The sequence below is a fragment of the Rhinolophus ferrumequinum genome, chromosome 7, assembly GCF_004115265.2.
Source record: "Rhinolophus ferrumequinum isolate MPI-CBG mRhiFer1 chromosome 7, mRhiFer1_v1.p, whole genome shotgun sequence".
Lineage (NCBI taxonomy): Eukaryota > Metazoa > Chordata > Mammalia > Chiroptera > Rhinolophidae > Rhinolophus > Rhinolophus ferrumequinum.
In genome coordinates, this window is record NC_046290.1 from 84,633,821 (window position 1) to 84,651,193 (window position 17,373).

A 17,373-nucleotide genomic window follows, 5' to 3' on the forward strand; every position below is an offset into this window, starting at 1 on the left:
TAATGAAAAGTGTTGGTATGGTCTGTTAACAAAATATGAATTAGTATAAGTAGATGGATTTAGCTGTTACGTCCTCACCATCTACTTAGAAAGCATTTTAATTTTTATGTATTTTAAGTTATAGTAGCAGACACAGAAAGCTAATTTATGGGCACATTTGAATGTATTTTTGAAAGGAACTGAACTTTTTATGTTTGTCACAAAATGGATTGATTAAATGAAATTAAGTCAGAATAATTGTAAACAGACAAAAAATATTTACTTCATTATCTCCACTAATCATGTCCTACATAAAACTTTTGCTAAACTATATGTAGTTTATCACCCAGGAATTAATTCTTTGAATACATTTCAATTAATTGGTTCATCTCCAGTTACTACTCACTCTGCAGAGATGTGTGAGAGAACATTATATAAGACATTGGTGTATTAAGAAACCAATCACATTGCAATGCAAGGACGTTTAACTTGCAATGATTTCCACATTTAGCCTCTACAGGCAATAAGGATAACCAGATCTTATCAAAATAAATGCATAAAAGGGGCAAAAATGTTCTTTAAGAAAAGAAAATCAATCCCTGTTCTCCTAAAGTAATTCAAAGCTTTTGTTGAAAACACATCTCTGTGATTGTTCTTGACTTAGTAGATCATGGTCAGCCTAGAATTAGCAATTGTTCGACGGTTTACATAGGCTGGAAACCATAGTGAGATAAAATATCTGAAAGTATTGTGAAAACAATAAAGTCTTACACAAGTGCAAAGTGTTGTCCTATGCACGGGAATGAAACCACCCTGGCCTGCATGCCATTTAAAACCTTTTCTTCCTCCTATCCGAGGAAGGCTTGCTTAGAAATCAGCAACTCAGAAAAAAGTGTTAGGGAGGGTTGCTAGATGGGCGGGAGGGGTGGGGGGTGGGGGGGAGGGTGAGGGGATTGGAGGGCAGTCGGTGACCACAGGATGGCCACGGGGTTTGAAAATTAATCTGGGGAACGTAATTTGGTGGTTACCAGAACGTAAGGGGGTTGGGGGGTGGGGGATGAGGGTGAGGGGGATCAAATGTATGGTGATGGAAGGGGAGCTGACTCTGGGTGGTGAACACACAGTGTGATTTATGGATGATGTGATACAGAATTGCACAACTGATATCTATGTAATTCTACTAACAATTGTCACCCCAATAAATTAAAAATAAATTTTAAAAAAAAAGTGTTAGGGGAAAATCTTTAAGGAAATAGAGATAGGATTGTGAAACTCACCATGCTGAAAAAGCTAAGCCTGGTCCCCCAAAACAAAAATAAAACACAAAGGCATCCCTGGCTGCAGGAGTGAACGTAGGGATGTCTCCCCTAAGGTGGCTCTCTCTGTGCATGTCCATGGGCTGTGGTTCAGCTTCGGATTAAAGACCTTTGGATTTAACACAACTTTCGGCTGTGTCCATTAATGGCTGCTACAGACAGGGTGTAGGTAACGCAACGTTACCCCAAACCACCTTCGACTCCCTAGGCCAGCTCCCCAGGAACTACTTCTAAGCCACTAAACTATATCTAAAGCTGGGTAATCGCTCCTGACTGCTTTGAAATAAAACAAATAATTTAAGAATTAAAGTTTCTGTATCCCGTTTTCCAACTCGTTAAGTCATCTCAAGCTGCTGAATTTGGGATGAATTTTCAAATTCCTAAGAATCTATTCATACACATTTCACACACACACACCCCCCCAAACACACATATTTATCCATGTTACATAAATACTAAAATAACCAGACCCATCTATTTGGGCAGCAGAGTTCAACATCATTATTTTAGAGTTTCATTCGTTTGTTTTGTTAACTATCACACTGCCTTCGGATATTTTAAAAAAAAAATTTATTTTTCACTCTTATTAAGTAAAGGAAATTAAAGTACTAAAATTATATTTGCAGGTGGTCTAAGATCTTACAATAAAAATGAAACTTCCTTGTTTGGCGAAATCTCACTGTTCTGCAAGACATGTATGCGTTTTGCAGAGGTCTCTGAAGTGCGATTAACTAGGTTTCTGGTGAGAGTTTCAGGGAAGATTTAAATTATAAGGCTATTGTTGCCAGCTCTGTCCCACTCTGAACTCAGACTTTTATCTCCTTTTGGAAATCATTCCATTTACAAGTTTTAAGGCTATGATCATATGACTACAATTTTGAATGTATTTTTTGGCACGTTGTATGGTGTAACATGAACTACGTAGGCCGAAAGTGAATCACACCACTTCTATTTTATTTCTGCCCTGTTTTAATGTGTTTATGGGGTTCATGATGGTCCAGAATGGCAGTGAAATATACGATGTTATTAACCGAATTCAGTAGACTGTTTTACAAAGTAGATACCCAAGAGGGAAATCAAAGTGTTTCTAATTGTTATTATTTTCTATTCTTTTGTAGAAAGAATGAAAATGTGAAAAGAAAAAAAAAAAACCAAATTAGAAGCTATTTAAGTAGCTAGTAAAATATAGCAGGTTACACATATATTTTAGTACATTTGACTTTATTTTGGGACATTTTGGCCACAATGTTTCTTTTTAATTGTAATCCTTTTTTGGGAAGGAAGAGGCTGGGATACAATGTTATTTGGATTTTTTGTCGTTGTTGTTACTCGTGGTACTGTTAAAATGTTTAATATTGCTGATCTTATATATGCTGAATTTAGGCAAAAGAATACATGTTGCTGTGTATTTCTTTTCAGTTTTCTTATCATTTTCCAGCTGTCATTCACTTTGATACTATTTTTTTGGTGTTCTCTCTCTGTGTCCGTCCCACTGTCTCTTCACATGCTCAGAGTTCTGCCAGCAAAATGTTCATGGGAACCGTAGCAGCTGAGAGGCACCCCGAATTTGTAGAGTGGTGTTGTGACAAAGCCCACACTCTGCAGCCAGTCTCCTGGGACTCCAATTGCCAGCTATGTCACTTTCTAACCAATCGTATAATCTTGTGCCAGTTACTTCTCTTCATGCCTCAGTTTCTTATCTGTGAAATATGTGAATGGATGGTTGTGAGCATTAAGGTATAATATGGTGCATCCTTGGAACCGTCTCTGGCACAAGGTAATCACTAGATATACATTTGCTATCATTTCCCAGCATGTTCATTGCCCAGTCATTTGCACTTTTGTGTGCACAGTAGGATGAGGACGAAGGAGCACTAAATTGCGAGTCCAGAAACCCAAAGTCTGGATCTTGTTCTGCTCTGATTTACTGGACGAGGTGACTCTGCAAATCACTCTAGGAGTCCTGGGATCATCAAAATTTTGAATTTAGAAGAGACTTGACATTACCCTGACATTTTACTCATGCATGAGCAAACCAGGAGATCCATAGAGCTTGCAATTACTTGCATCTAGTACATCAAACCCACAATTTTATAAATATTATTGGTTATGGTGAGGCTAATGTGAAAAATTGATTTAAAGTCATTTAAAGAAGAATATTAAGTACATGATGGTACAGATGTATAAAGATAAAGTAAAAATCATCAGTGCTAATACTAAGGTATGGGGTATCCGGCCTATTCCAGGTTCTCCCGATCCCTTTCGGCTTGAGAGCCCACATGCTTTTCTATAATTTAAGATATTTTTTAAATTTATGATTATACCTATGTCCAAAGAGAAGGAACTTCTTAGGCCTGAGTTTTTTCTATTCTAGTAACTTAAAAAAAAAAAAAATCAGAGCACAAGTGAATATTGGTTAGCCATGTGACATACTGTTCTGGAATCCTAATTGCAGAAAGAAGCAGTAGTTGTTGGCAGTTGCACCACGTTGGGGGAAGTGTGAAACGCACTTTAGAGGGAAAAGGCAGATATGAAAACCCAAATGTCAGGAATGGTCCTGATAGCGAGCGGGTTATCTTATCACATGCATACGAACATTTACTCATTCCCTTTCCGCCAAGATGGCTCAGGCCCTATGTCATCTCTCTTTATCTGTGTGTACACACAGGTAAGCCCTACTTCACACAGTAGCTATATTTTTGAAATGTTACAAATACTTAGAATTTGTGTTATTCAAATCATACTTTAGAGCTCTGAGGAAGTTGGATGTTTTAAGGAAAACTAGGTAAGCCTTTTTCAAGAAAAAGCACTCCTTTCTCTCTTGGAAATTTGGATTTTTATATGTCACATTTGCTTAACACATAGCAGACATAATCAGAATGTTCAAAATTGGGGCATATTGGCTAACAAGTGTTCGGCGTTTCAGTTGTTTGTGCTGTTGGTTGTTTTTGAAGGCATGGAGGGAAGCCATTGGAGGCGCCTGCTGCTCTCTTACTGACCCCTGTCCCCTGCCCCCACTTTTTAAAGTACACTAGGTCATTTTTTAAGTAAATAAAAATTCAAACATTAAATTTGCAGTTTTTGGACAAATAAGAAAAAGGAGAGGTTGTTGATTCTACCTCAAACTAGGGATTTAGCCTGGCCCAAATCAGTTTTAAAGTATAATAATGCAATTTCTTGGTAGGTTCTTAAAGCCTCCTTTTCCAGATGGTCTGTGAACCGATCTTCTCATGTGGTCAACCAGAAGGAGTACAGCTTGTAATTTACAGATGATATTTAGTGAAAGTTATGACTTGTCATTGTGTTGTTAAATTAGCATCCTTTTTTTTTTCCAATTTTGTTTTTTGCAATTTTGTTTCTTGCGTGGTGAGCTTGAGCGAGAGGAGGATGTGGACAGTGGGGGCCATAGCGTCTTTGCTGTTCTTGAAAGGGTCGTTGGAGAATCGTTTCCGTATTGGCCTATGCCGAACCCAGCTTTGGTGACCCAGCTTCACTCTTTGTTGGACCCTGGTGACTTATTTCTATACAATCACTGTATCTACTGTTTTGATTCTATTGACTGATCCAGCCAGTGCTTAAAACGGGGGGCCATGGGAACTTCCGGTTTATTATAGGCACAGAGTTGAATAGAAAAAAGACAGAGATTCTGGAACTACATGCGTTGAACTAAATAGGAGAGAGGAGGATGAGGGTTGAGCAACGTGACCTGAAGGAGGCAGGATGGGTAGCACAGAGAATGCTGCCGGAATGGCCTTCGCATGGTATAATTATTCAAAACTGAATTATAAAACCAAGGAAGTACCATCATGAGAAGCTTGACAGCCTTTGTATTTTTCTCTACCTCAATAGAAATACTTAATTTCTATTATCACCCTTGTAACAGCTACCAGAATTAACCCTAAAAAATAATTGACTTCGTTTTTACAATTTGGGAAAAGATGTTGACATAATAGTAGCCCGTATCACAAACTGCAGTATACCCTGCATTCAATGTTTTTTTTTAAAAAAGGAGTTGTGTATTTGGTAGTTATAGCTGATATCAAACCATTCAAAAATAGTCTAAGCACTACTGTAAGCTCATAGACTTCCTAAGTGACATCATAACTTCAGATCATAATTATGTCATAATTATATAATAATTACTGTGGCTTATGGAAAAATGGGTTATGTTCTAAGATACAGTAACATCTTTAGTCTGAAATTATCTGTGCTTCGCCAAATCGACTTGTCTGTATTTTCTTTCACAAAACATTTGGTCTCAATTGTAGTTTTCTTTCTTTAAAAAAAAAAGTTCAGAAAAAGTTCAAAATGACATGGTGAAATATATATTTGTTTGGAAAAATGAGCTGGTTATTGTCATGGCAGCTATCTTAAAATTTTAGGGTTATGTGATATAGTTTTTATATTAATACCATCTTTGAAATTTATTTACATGATGTAACAGCTCCAGTTTTTACATTACATCCTTGAAAGCAAAACTGTACAAACTAGCCAAGATTCATGCAGCTTTTAAGCAAGAGAAAATTATTAAATTTAAAGAAAATAAAAGATATTTGTTGGGTTTTAATTATGTCATTTAGAATTTGACATGTATTTAATTTATTACAAAAGAAAGGCAAGGATAGTTTATGGAAAAAATACTCTTACCTAATAAAAAATGACATATCTTGGTAAGACTACATACTTTTGCTTTCTAATGAGAACAGAGGTCTAAGAAATGGGTTTCATGAATGAGACAGAATCTTTGTATTCCATCTTCCCTCTGGTACATGGAAATGTCATGTGCATTTACTCTTGCTGGGACTTTGGTTTGTAAAGGGTTTAACTGATCAAAAGAAGGCAAGTTGTTAATTCTTAAATAAATTGTAGTGATAAGTATTATTGTTTCTAGAGTTGTTTATTGGCCTAGTCTTTCATCAGACACATCCACTTTTTAAAATTGAACCTCAAATTCTAAGTTAAACATTTTAGTAAAAATGAAGTCAGTTATTTTTTAGGGATAATTCTGGTAGTCTTTACAAGGGTGATTATTGAAATTAAATATTTCTATTGAGACGGAGAAAAGTAGAAGTTCTGTGAAGCTTCTCATAATTTTACTTCTGTGGTTTTATAACCCAGTTTAGAGTAATGATATCCCACGCTCAGAATTATTCCATAACATATATATACACCAAATTCTGATTGTTTTGAGGATATAGGAGTAATACTATTTTTCCCTTTAAATGACTATTTTAACTTAAAAATATAGTGTGATCCAATTAGATAAAAGTGAAATGATTTGGAAATTTATTTTCAAGTTTGAATGTGCTGCCATTAATACTTGAATACCTTTGCATTTATATTTTTAATGCAAAACAATTATATAGAAGTTTTTCAGAATTTGTTATTATTTGGCACTTTTAGTATTTAACATAATGGGATCACTAAACTACAGGAAAACAAAATTTTTATTTTCTAGGAATACTCTTTAGTAGCTGCATCTCAGTCACTGTTCTCAACCCTTTATATGCCTTATTTCTCTAAATCCTTGGACACTCTCAGGTGTTATTATTGTCTTTTTACATATTATAATCAAACTGGAGATATTAAGTAATTTGCTTGAAGTCACACAGCTGAGATTTGATTCCTGCTGTGCCCAGTTCTACTTAACACACAACATGCAAGGATTGAACATTCTGTCACTTTCTTTTGTACTTAGTTTTTCAGAAATACTGAAGAAATACTGAAGTCTTTCAGAAATACCGAAGAAGGAAATTTGTCTTGGAAAGGAAAACCCAAACCCACTAGTAAAAAGCAACGATAATGGTGCTATTTATTGAGCACTTACTATGTGTCAGACACTTATATGGATTATCTCATTTTATCCTCACAAAAACTCTTTGAAGTTACATTAACACCTTCCTCATCTTACAAATGAGATAAGTGTTTTGCCCACGATGACACAGCTCCTAATTGCTGAATCCAAGATTCAGACCCAGTCTGTCTGTGATTCTGCTCCATTACCGGGTCTCCATTTCACTGAAATCTAAGTTTATCCATTACACATTTGTACAATTGAGTTTACTTTCAGTTATGTGGAATTTTAAAAAGTATAACTGTTTAAGAGTTGATTCTCGACTTAGTTACACTCTATAGCTAGAAAGGTATAAATTATAGTTAAATTTGCACAGGTCTAATACAAAAAGTATGTGATTTATGGTTAGGTTCTTCTCCCCCCCTTATTGAGCATCGAAATATTTTCATATGTACTCGAAATGGTTGTGTTACGGCTTTTATCCTTCTGGGTTCCAGCAGCCAAGTACTTGTATGTAAGACACATTTACATAGTCATCAGTTCAAGGGATCATAGAATTTGGGCTGAGAATCTCAAAGAACATCTAATTGAATGTCATACTTCACATGGGAGGATATGGAGAGTCAGGTTAACAGAGTTGCCTACGTTATAAAGTTAATACCGCCCAAGTAAGAATTAGAACCCAGGACTCCTAATTTGTAGCCCGTCTACTGATGAATAAACTAGGAGCTATAAAGGCATAAGCCAGAGAAAGATACACAGTGCTTTAATTTATGAAACATTTACAGGTTACAAAGCAAGTGATTCCATTAGATGGGCTGATTTAATGTGATTACATAGTTTCTTTTTAGTAGGAAAAATTGGTGGCGTCAAAGGGTTTGTTTAAAGCTGAGAGGGAATCAATGCTTTGTTGTATTAACCACTGACTGACTAAGTTCAGAATAGGCAGTGGTTAATGTCCACGAAGCTGCAACACTGAGCCACCTGATATAATCTGGCCCACTCACATGATCTCTAACCAAAAAATATCTGTCTTATGAAATAAACCAGCCAAAGGACTCTATTCCAGTTGACTTTTCTAGTGGTCCTGGAAATGTGGTCAGAAATTTAGGCAAAACCAATGCATCAAAACACAATTGCAATCAAATACAAAATGAAAATACAGTAAAAGGAACCTAGGAAGCCTAGGGTCTCTAGCTCCAAAGAGGAGGAAATGAGAAAGAGATCAAGAAATTCAGGGACCAAGGAAACCTATCAATCTTTGAAGAGTACCTCCTCAAACATACATAAAACACCCCCAGAATTCTAGCTCATCCACTCATGTTCTTATCTCCATTTCTTCATTCAGTACTCTCCTTCTTTCAGAATATATGGAATTTGGCAGTTGTGTGTGTGTGTGTGTGTGGGGTGTGTGTGTGTGTGTGTGTGTGTAAAAACATACCCCCTTTTCGAATCTGCTAAAATCTATGGACCTTCTTCCCAGATTACTTATATGCACATACGCGGTAGGCTCAAAAAAATGTAGTGAATGTTTAAATTTTAAAAAATTTATTGCAGTAAAAGACCATTGCTATTAATCCCCCTCAAAATACTCCCCCTCACTTCAAACACACTTATCCCATCATTCTTGCCACTTTCTGAAGCAGTTCTGGAAGTCCTCTTACATGAGTGTCTTTAGTTGCACTGTCATAGCTGACTCAATGTCCTGAATCGACTCAAAATGTTTACCTTTCATGGTCATTTTGACTTTGGGGAAGAGCCAAAAGTCGCACAGTGCCAGATCCAGTGAATAAGATGGATGAGGACACACCGTAATGTTTTTATTTGACAGAAATTGCCATACCAGATGCAATATGTGACATGGAGCCTTTCCGTTGTGATCAACAAATAAGGTGACTGCTGCTGCCGAGTGCCATCAACAGAAAAGCAGGGATCTTGAATACGGGAAGTGGTGCATACGGGAACCTTAGTAACAGTGTGTGATAAGTTTCCACTTGTTTGGTGCAGTCAGTCGGATGTGAGCTACGGTTGAGAGAAGGTGTGCTTTAAAGTGTGCCAAAAATCAACCACCATCATGACAACACTCCATGTCACACATTGTTTCTGGTATGACAATTTCTGTCAAATAAAAACATGACGGAGTGTCCTCATCCACCTTATTTACCGGATCTGGCGCCGTGTAACATCTGGCTCTTTCCCAAAGTCAAACTGATCATGAAAGGTAAACATGTTGAATCAATTCTGGACATCGAGGCAGCCACAACAGCACAACTAAAGACACTCATGAAAATGGACTTCCAGAACTGCTTCAGAAAGTGGCAAGAACGATGGGATAAGTGTGTTCAAAGTGAGGGGGAGTATTTTGAGGGGGATTAGTGGCAATGTGTCTTTTACTGTAATAATTTTTGGTTGTTGTTTAAACATTCACTGTGTTGTTTGATCACACCTCGTACATCATTTTCTTGAAATTCCAGAGTGTTTGTAGCCTGGTCTGAAACCTCTCTCTGGACCCCAGTGTAAGAGATCTCTTTCTTTTCTTTCAGCCCACAGATGCTTCCTGTGGAAAGAAGAGAATCCTAAGTCTTGTCTAAAAATTAGGAAGCATACAAGTTATAACAATGTGGTAATTAGGTGGTTGCTTTTCTTGGGTGTTGATGTTAGTCATACCTCTCCTAACCAGAGGATTTGCAAACCTCATGCCCCAGACGGTCAGGTTTACTGGATCTCTTGGTTGGATTTCCGGGGAATCATGCTTTGTGGACTTGACTACTTATCCAGAAACACAGGGCTATCTCTCTGTAAGAAAGCACCGTGTCCCAGTGCCGGCTACACACTTGCCAGCCAGTCTGGCCCAACTATGTGAAAGGAACTTTATCAACAACTCCACACCAGGGCTGTTTAGAGGCCTGGGCCACTTCCATTTTTTGAGGCCCTTGATATATGGAAAAATGAAAAAAAATGCCAAAACAGGGTTACAAAAACAGGGGTATACTTTAAATGTTTACCTTTAACAACTTAATACTTTTAATACCAGAAACATATAATTGTGCTATTCATAAGTTAGTTACAGGATTTATAAAAATGTTAATTTATGGCTCACTACAGGCAGTGTGGTCTGGTCAAAGGACCCAAGTTGAGAGCAAAGAAGGCCTCCTTTTAATCCTGTCAGTCTATCTCTGGGATTGTATTTATAACCTCATTTGAAAATGACTTCAAAGGTCTAAGTTGGAAGGTCTTTATGAATGTAAGCCTGAGTGGCCCTGCTGGCACCCCTGGAGAGAATCCACAGAAAACTCTTCTGCAGGAGGAGCTGGGTTTGCCCCTGTTCCCGGAGTTCCCTGCCTTTTGCTCTGACTCCCGCCCTTCTGCAGAAGCTCTTGTCCTGGAACTGCAGCAGCACAGTCCGCGGCCTCCCCCTGGATCTCTACAAGGACCCAAATGGACCATCTGTGCCGTAGCAAGGGTCCCAGGAATGGTCATTTGGCCTCCCCAGGAGGACTTCAGCCCTCATTATGGTACTTTGAATGTCTTTAAAAGAGCTTTATATGCCCTTTCTTGCCTCACTTGAAGATAAATCTCAGGATGCAACTATTTTTTTCCAGGAGTAGCACATTGACCTAGGTTCACAGCTAGGAGTAACTGTGGAGGGTAGAAAAAGAGTCACCGAAAGGGAAGACTAGGGATAGTAACAGTAACCCTCAACAGGGACAGTTTTGGGGGTTGGGATGGGAGGAGAAACCAACATTGGCAGAGAGGCAGGTAAGTGCCACGCTCTGGATCGTCTGTAGCCGCGCGACCGACTGAAATCTCCATGCGGGTGCTTTGCGGCGGCCTCAATTCTGCAGAGACTATTGGGCATTTTTTTTTTTTAATAATTGATAGTTTATTAAAAAGCTTGATTTAAGCATCTGCAATGGTGACTTCAACCTCGCCGCCTGGCTCAATACTGATGGAAATAATCTGGTTAACAATCTTAGAAGGACTGTACAAGTCAATGAGTTGCTTGTGGATCTTCATCTGGAAATGATCCTAAGACTTAGATCCTTCCCCACGGGGAATTTTTCTTGTAGTGATGCTCAGAATCTTGGTGGGCATCCCAACTGGTCCTTTCACTTTGAGATTCTTTTCCTTTGCGCCTCTGATCAAGTCAGTACACACCTTCTCTCAGGATTTTACGTTGCAGCTGGTTAGAGTCGTTGTAATTTGGTGAATCGCCACTACTAGTTCCACGGGTGTCTTTCCAATGTCTTTAAAAGCCAGAGCTGCGGCGTTTTTCCTGACCAACCAGTTCCTCAGAGGGAGGAAATAGCAAATAGCGGTGAGTCAGGTGCAGGAGCGGGTGGAATGGAGCTCGGCTTTACCTGTGACCATGCTCCTCCAAGAGTTGTTGGGCATTTTTAAAGGAACTTAAATGTTCTCACCAAATAATAAATAAATATGTGAGAGGTGAGGGATGTGTTAACTAACTATATGGAGGGAGGATCCTTTCACAATGTATACATACACCAAATCACCACAATGTACACTTCGAATACCTTACAATTTTATTTGGTAATTATACCTCAATAAAGCTGAAAAAAAAAAACAAACCCAAGAACTAGGGGAAAAATAATAAAAGAAGTATTAATTTTAGCCAGTGAGGCAAAGCACACTTTTTCAGGTATCATTGCATCCCTTAAAATTCTCCCAGTTGGATATTCAGTTCTGCTCTAACTATGTTGACCTGCCCAGACAGCAAAGAGGCATGGTCCAGCCCTTCGCTTGCATACCTAGAAGTTCTCGTATCCTTTCATCTGTATCCTGGTGACTGTCCATCCTTTTATCTACGTACCTACCCATCCATCCATCCATCCACCCACCCACTCACCCACCCACGAAAGCAACCAACCACCCAACCAACCAACCAACAGACATTCATTCAACACTAGGTACCAGGGGTACTATAGCAAACAAGACGGAGTTTATCTTTGCCTCATTGAGGTTATAGTTTGGCAGATTTTAATCAAACATTTACTTAATGCCACCTTCACAGTCCAGAATTTGTTTAAATCACTAGCTTTAACTTTCACTTTAAGTCCTGATGTCCTGTTTGTAAAATTGGAATGGATGACCCTCCCACACTTAGGAACCCCATTCTAGACATCAAATGTCCAAAGTTTGGATGGGAAAATCTACAGATTGTGGTGCCAGAATAAATGTCTTCTGATTTGTTTATGTGTGTATCTCTCCTCATGAACTGTCAATTACTTGAAGGCAAGAACTGGATCTTAAGTTTTTGATGCCTTGCGTGAAGCAGTGACTGGCACATAGGAGCTGCTTACTAAGTGTTTGTTGAAAGAATGCCGTCTGGGAGGTCAGAAAGTCTACCTTTAAAGCGACTGCCATCACCTTCTGTCTTCCGTACCTCATCTCCTACATCTTGACGGGGAGGAGAACTGTGGCGAACCAGTGTGCTTGTCCAGTCCTCTGCACAGCTGTGCAACCCTTCCTTTAAGAAAAATGGTTCAGAGAAGCCAAAATCCATCTCTCCATGTCTCTTGCTCCCAGCACAAACTTGGAATTCCAGTAGGATTTTCCTGTAAGCAGTTATGTTGGGAGGAGAGCCACCTCGGAGGGCTGTCCCACGGGACCATGCCTGGTCTAGGCCAGTTGTGCCCCTCACACTCTCACTTTCTGAAGCACCGTGAATTTGAGAGTTGATTCCGTCTCTGCCGTTGTCCTAGGACCCAGGGCAGGATGGTGTAAACTGCGAAATAAGTGCAAGCTCAGTACCGTCCCGATGTGATGTAAGGAGTGTCTTCTAAATTATTTAAGATCTGAAAATCTGTTTTCTACCCTCCGCAGATGGTCACTTTCCCCTTAATAAACTGTGTCTGACAATCACACTTTATTGGTGTGGTTAGGAAAAGAACGTCGTACACTTAGGAAAACATAATAATTTAAAGAGTGACACATTTCAGCAAAGAAATAAAGCTGTAGACTGCTCTGCAAAGAAGTAAAACCATAGGAAACCATTACTTCATTGGGACAAATATTTTGTGTCTTCAGAAAGTTCTTACTAAAAAAAGCAGGTGAGTTCTAGGGCACTGTGTGTGTGTGTGTGTGTGTGTGTGTGTGTGTGTGTGTCTGCACATACATGGAAGTAGCCTCCGTCTGACTTTTTTAGGGATATTCCCTACTTACTACCTTGTAAATATTTAATATGATTGCTGTCTAACATAGCAGTTTGCACCTAGGCTTTGGTCCAAGCTTCTCCTTGGAAATCGTATTCTTCATTAGCCACCGTGCTGAAGTGTAAAATCAGTAATAGTTTTCACCAAGGTCTATGTAGTGTTACACCCACTAGAATTTATAAGCCCCACATTTCCACTACGGTAAGGGTTAAATAGTATTCCGTAAGATGTATTTCATGAACCATATGGAGAATTCAAGGGTGTGCCACAGCGTGTGCAATAGCTTTAACGCATGATTTTACAGTTTTCAAGTGCAGAACTATTTGGTGTACTATTATGGATAATGTGCAAATCCCATCAGCTCACACCGGTAATATTTCTAGAATTATTTTAACAAAATATTGGTCCCCATTCCCGTTTGGTGGAAAACTAAGGCTCTGTTTTTCCGTGTGGAGGAGCGTGTTAATTCAGATTTCCCTGTGGTTTATTTTCCAAAGTTGATACTTTCTCACATATAGCCTGTTTTTGTTGTTGTTGATTTTTTTTCATGACCCATTTTTACTAACGTGAGAAAAGATGGAGAATAGCTGTGCATGGTTGCTAGTCAGTCTGAGATCAGTCTCAAGGCAGGATCCTCTGATGCTAAATGCTGAGATCTAGTTCCGACTGATCCCTTTCCTCCTCAGCAAAAGTGAAAATGAGAGAGAAGAGTGAGAAAGGCCCGAGTATGGGAGGCTCACTGGGAACTGAGCCGTTTTCCTCAGTCAGCTCAGTACATGGGGAAAAACTTGGTAGTAATGCGAGCTGCCCTTTGTTTATAATACACACAGTTCATGGCAGCAATCTTTATAAGCCCCCAATGGCACTTAATAAATATGAGAAGATACGGGCTTTCTTGATTGCTTAGATCTAAATGTTTATTCAAGCTTTCATGAGAGTTTTTCTTCTTTTTTTAACATAGAGTTCTCTCCACGGAATAAATGTCCATTTTAAACTGTGGACTCAGTACATGTGAAACAAATTTTCACAAGATCTAAGTTCATTTCATTTGTAAATATATTTAAAAGAGGTCAGGACTTCTTGTTGGTTACGTTAATTGAAACGGGATTTTTAATAAACCGAACTGAAACAATTTTTAAGTGGTTGGATTGCGTCAAAGAATTTTACAGTTTGTGAAAGACATTGATATAAAAAAAAAGAAATGAAAAGAGAAATGGTTGCCTGAAAATATTTCTGAGGCTGTTCTTGGTCATGTAGGATTAGCAGTATTTTCCTTTTGAGTGTTGATGTTGTATGGACACTGGAGACAGTTGTGCACTGTGGATAGTATTACTGCAACGGAGGAGAGGGAAAAAGAGGTTTGCAGCAGAGCCTGTGGATGGCACCAAGCCAGTGCCCTGAAAAATGGCAAACATGTCACAGCTAACAGCTGGATGCAGAAATATTTCTCTTTAATTTGGATGGATAAAATTTTTTTCACAGCAGGGCACTCTCAAAAGAGTACAACATCAAAGAGGGCGGGTCTCACCAGTCAGACATCAGCTGGCTCTAGGATGGAACAAAATGAATGAACTGTCAGGACTTTTCCAGCATATATGCTTCTGCCAAGTGAAAAGTTAAAGGTTCAGTGGCTTGTTCAGATCACAGACAAACTCCTGATAATGGAAGCCTAATTCCCCAAAGTCTTCCTCTGATCAGCAGACAGAGGATGTCTGAAGAGGACTCCAGATTGATGGATGGCAGGCTTTGTATTGATGGCCGCCGCCATCCCTGGAGATAAGTGGGACTCACCAAATGCCCAGCAGCTCTCAGGAGCTCCTGGATCTCTGTGCTGGAATCCTGAGTCACCCACTCTTTTCTGCTAACCTGACACTTAACAGCAGCTGACCCAGTGTGACCAAAATACCCATTTTCATTTCTTCACATGGCCGGCTCTCTGATGCGGGCTTCACGCACCCTACCACGGGTGTTTTATAGTGTATTGACACTTTTCAACTGTTTTTCTGATTACCATATTTCAGTCTTGACTTATATGTTAGTATTATCTGCAAGCTCAACATAAACCTCTAATGATTTTCTAATATTTCTGGGACTTGATGAATGTGAATTGACAAAGTACAGTATATAGCTTTATATCAGCATTACTTAAAATACAGCAATGGTGTATATAACCATTACTCATTTATTTTATGGGGTGTTTATTACTTGACTTTTGAAGCCTCGTCTCAAAATCTTGGCATTCCAAACATTCCAAAATATTCCAAACCAGAGTGAGAGGAAAGAGTTTTCTTATTAGAAATATAATAACAACAAAATAAGTTGTTATTATATCTAATAGAGGGAGGAAGGAGAAATCATTGAAGTGAAAAAAAAAAAAAAAACCCAAAAACCTATAGTACTATATATATGAGAAAAAAATTTGAAAAACTGACCACAAATAAATATGGCCACACTATATAGTATTTGCTTTAATGAAGAGGCTTTTATTGTAAAGTACACATCTTTATCGATAGACTTATGCCTTACCCACCTTTTTGCTGTTCCTGGTCAGTATGGCACATTGCCAGTAGAAGGAAAATGGTTTTACACAATATTGGGAAGCTGTGTCTTTATCCATTGCGTGGTTGCTTTGTGTAATTTTTGCTAACAGATTAAGTAATTCTCACTCAATTGACATTTACTCTGAAAATAGAAATTTGATATATGACGTTGTTAATCATTCTGAACATTTTCATGGCCCTCATTTGGAGAATTTCATATGCTTTTAAGGAGAAAGCTCTACTATTTCTCCCTGATGGAACGTGAGAAAAAAGCAACAACACGATGGCCTGTGGTTCAGGAGGGTATGTCCTTATCACCCTCACCATCTGTATGATGGCGGGCAAGTCGTTTAACCTTCTCAGCCCAAAGTTTCTTAACCTATGAAATGGAATAATGTTCCAACCTACCTTTCAGGTCTGTTATAAGGCTCAGGTTAGCTTGTGAAAGTATTTTATAACCAAAAATCCCACACAAATGTGTATGACCTAGTCTTTAGCTGTTGTTCTTATTTTGTGTTCAGGTGAAGGCAGATCATCTCACTCATTTTTAAGGGTATTGCTTCGGGTCTGTCTTCTCACACCCGGATGTAGCTTGATTGGAAAGTTGAAAAGTGAAGGGATTAAGAGACCACAGTGCTGTGGTTCTGCTGTCTTCCTCTCTAACGTGGGAAGCAGAGCCCGGACGCCATGGCTGAAAGGGCTCCCTATGGATCTGATGGTCCACACTGCCACGCACAGATGTCCCCTTGTCCTCATCCGGGCACACTGGATTGCACCGATGGCTCACCTACCTTGAACATGTCTGTTGTTCATGTAGCACTGAGGTGCTGTAAGTTGGGGCCTCCTCCGGCCAGAAATGTCAGTGGCTTCAGAGGTCAAGCAATCCTGCATGTTCGGTGATGTTCAGTGAGAGGTCTGTTGCAGTGCTGAAGCCACAATAATTAAAACACTTGTAATGACTACCTCTGAGTTACAGATATGCTCCAGAATGCTCTTAAGGGGGCGGTGGCTGCCTGTGTCTCTTGGATGACATTTTTGTAGCACTGTGTTACACTGAAGACTGATTAAATCTACAAAGTGGAAAATGTAGGACTGAAGAGATGCTTCTGTACTGTTCTCTAGGTAGTGTTCATAGTCATCCAGTGTTTTTAATGTTTTGTTTTGTTTTTTGATAGACTCGTCTGGGAAATAAAAACACAAATTAGAATGACTGGTTTACTCCTGTACCTCCCTTATGTCATCCCGATTTCTCTCTCTCTCTCTCACAACAAAAGTTGGTGTCCTGGTATGTACTAAGCCATGTGTAAAGTACTTATCGGTAAATTTCAAAAACATTTAAAATGCATTTCTGCCCTCATTGAGCTTACGTTCTGGTAACCTTAGCAAAAATGAGTTGGCATACACTGCACATACTGTCTTGTTGTCAGCGGCCCCAAGCAGGCTGACATGTCCCATATAATTATAATGATGGCCTAAGGATAGTTAATGCTCTCTGGCCTCTTACTGTGTTCCCACAGCCAATTTAAGTCCTTTATATATATAAGCTCATTTGATTTTTATATCAGCCCTTT

General features: G+C 39.0%; 1 protein-coding gene and 1 pseudogene across 1 annotated transcript in view; one reads left to right on the top strand and one right to left on the bottom strand.

Annotated features, from left to right (window-relative positions):
- The window catches only part of PRDM6 (PR/SET domain 6), a 97,365-nt gene that overhangs the window by 40,337 nt on the left and 39,655 nt on the right, over nt 1–17,373 (top strand).
- LOC117025073 (40S ribosomal protein S20-like) lies at nt 10,990–12,498 on the bottom strand (annotated as a pseudogene).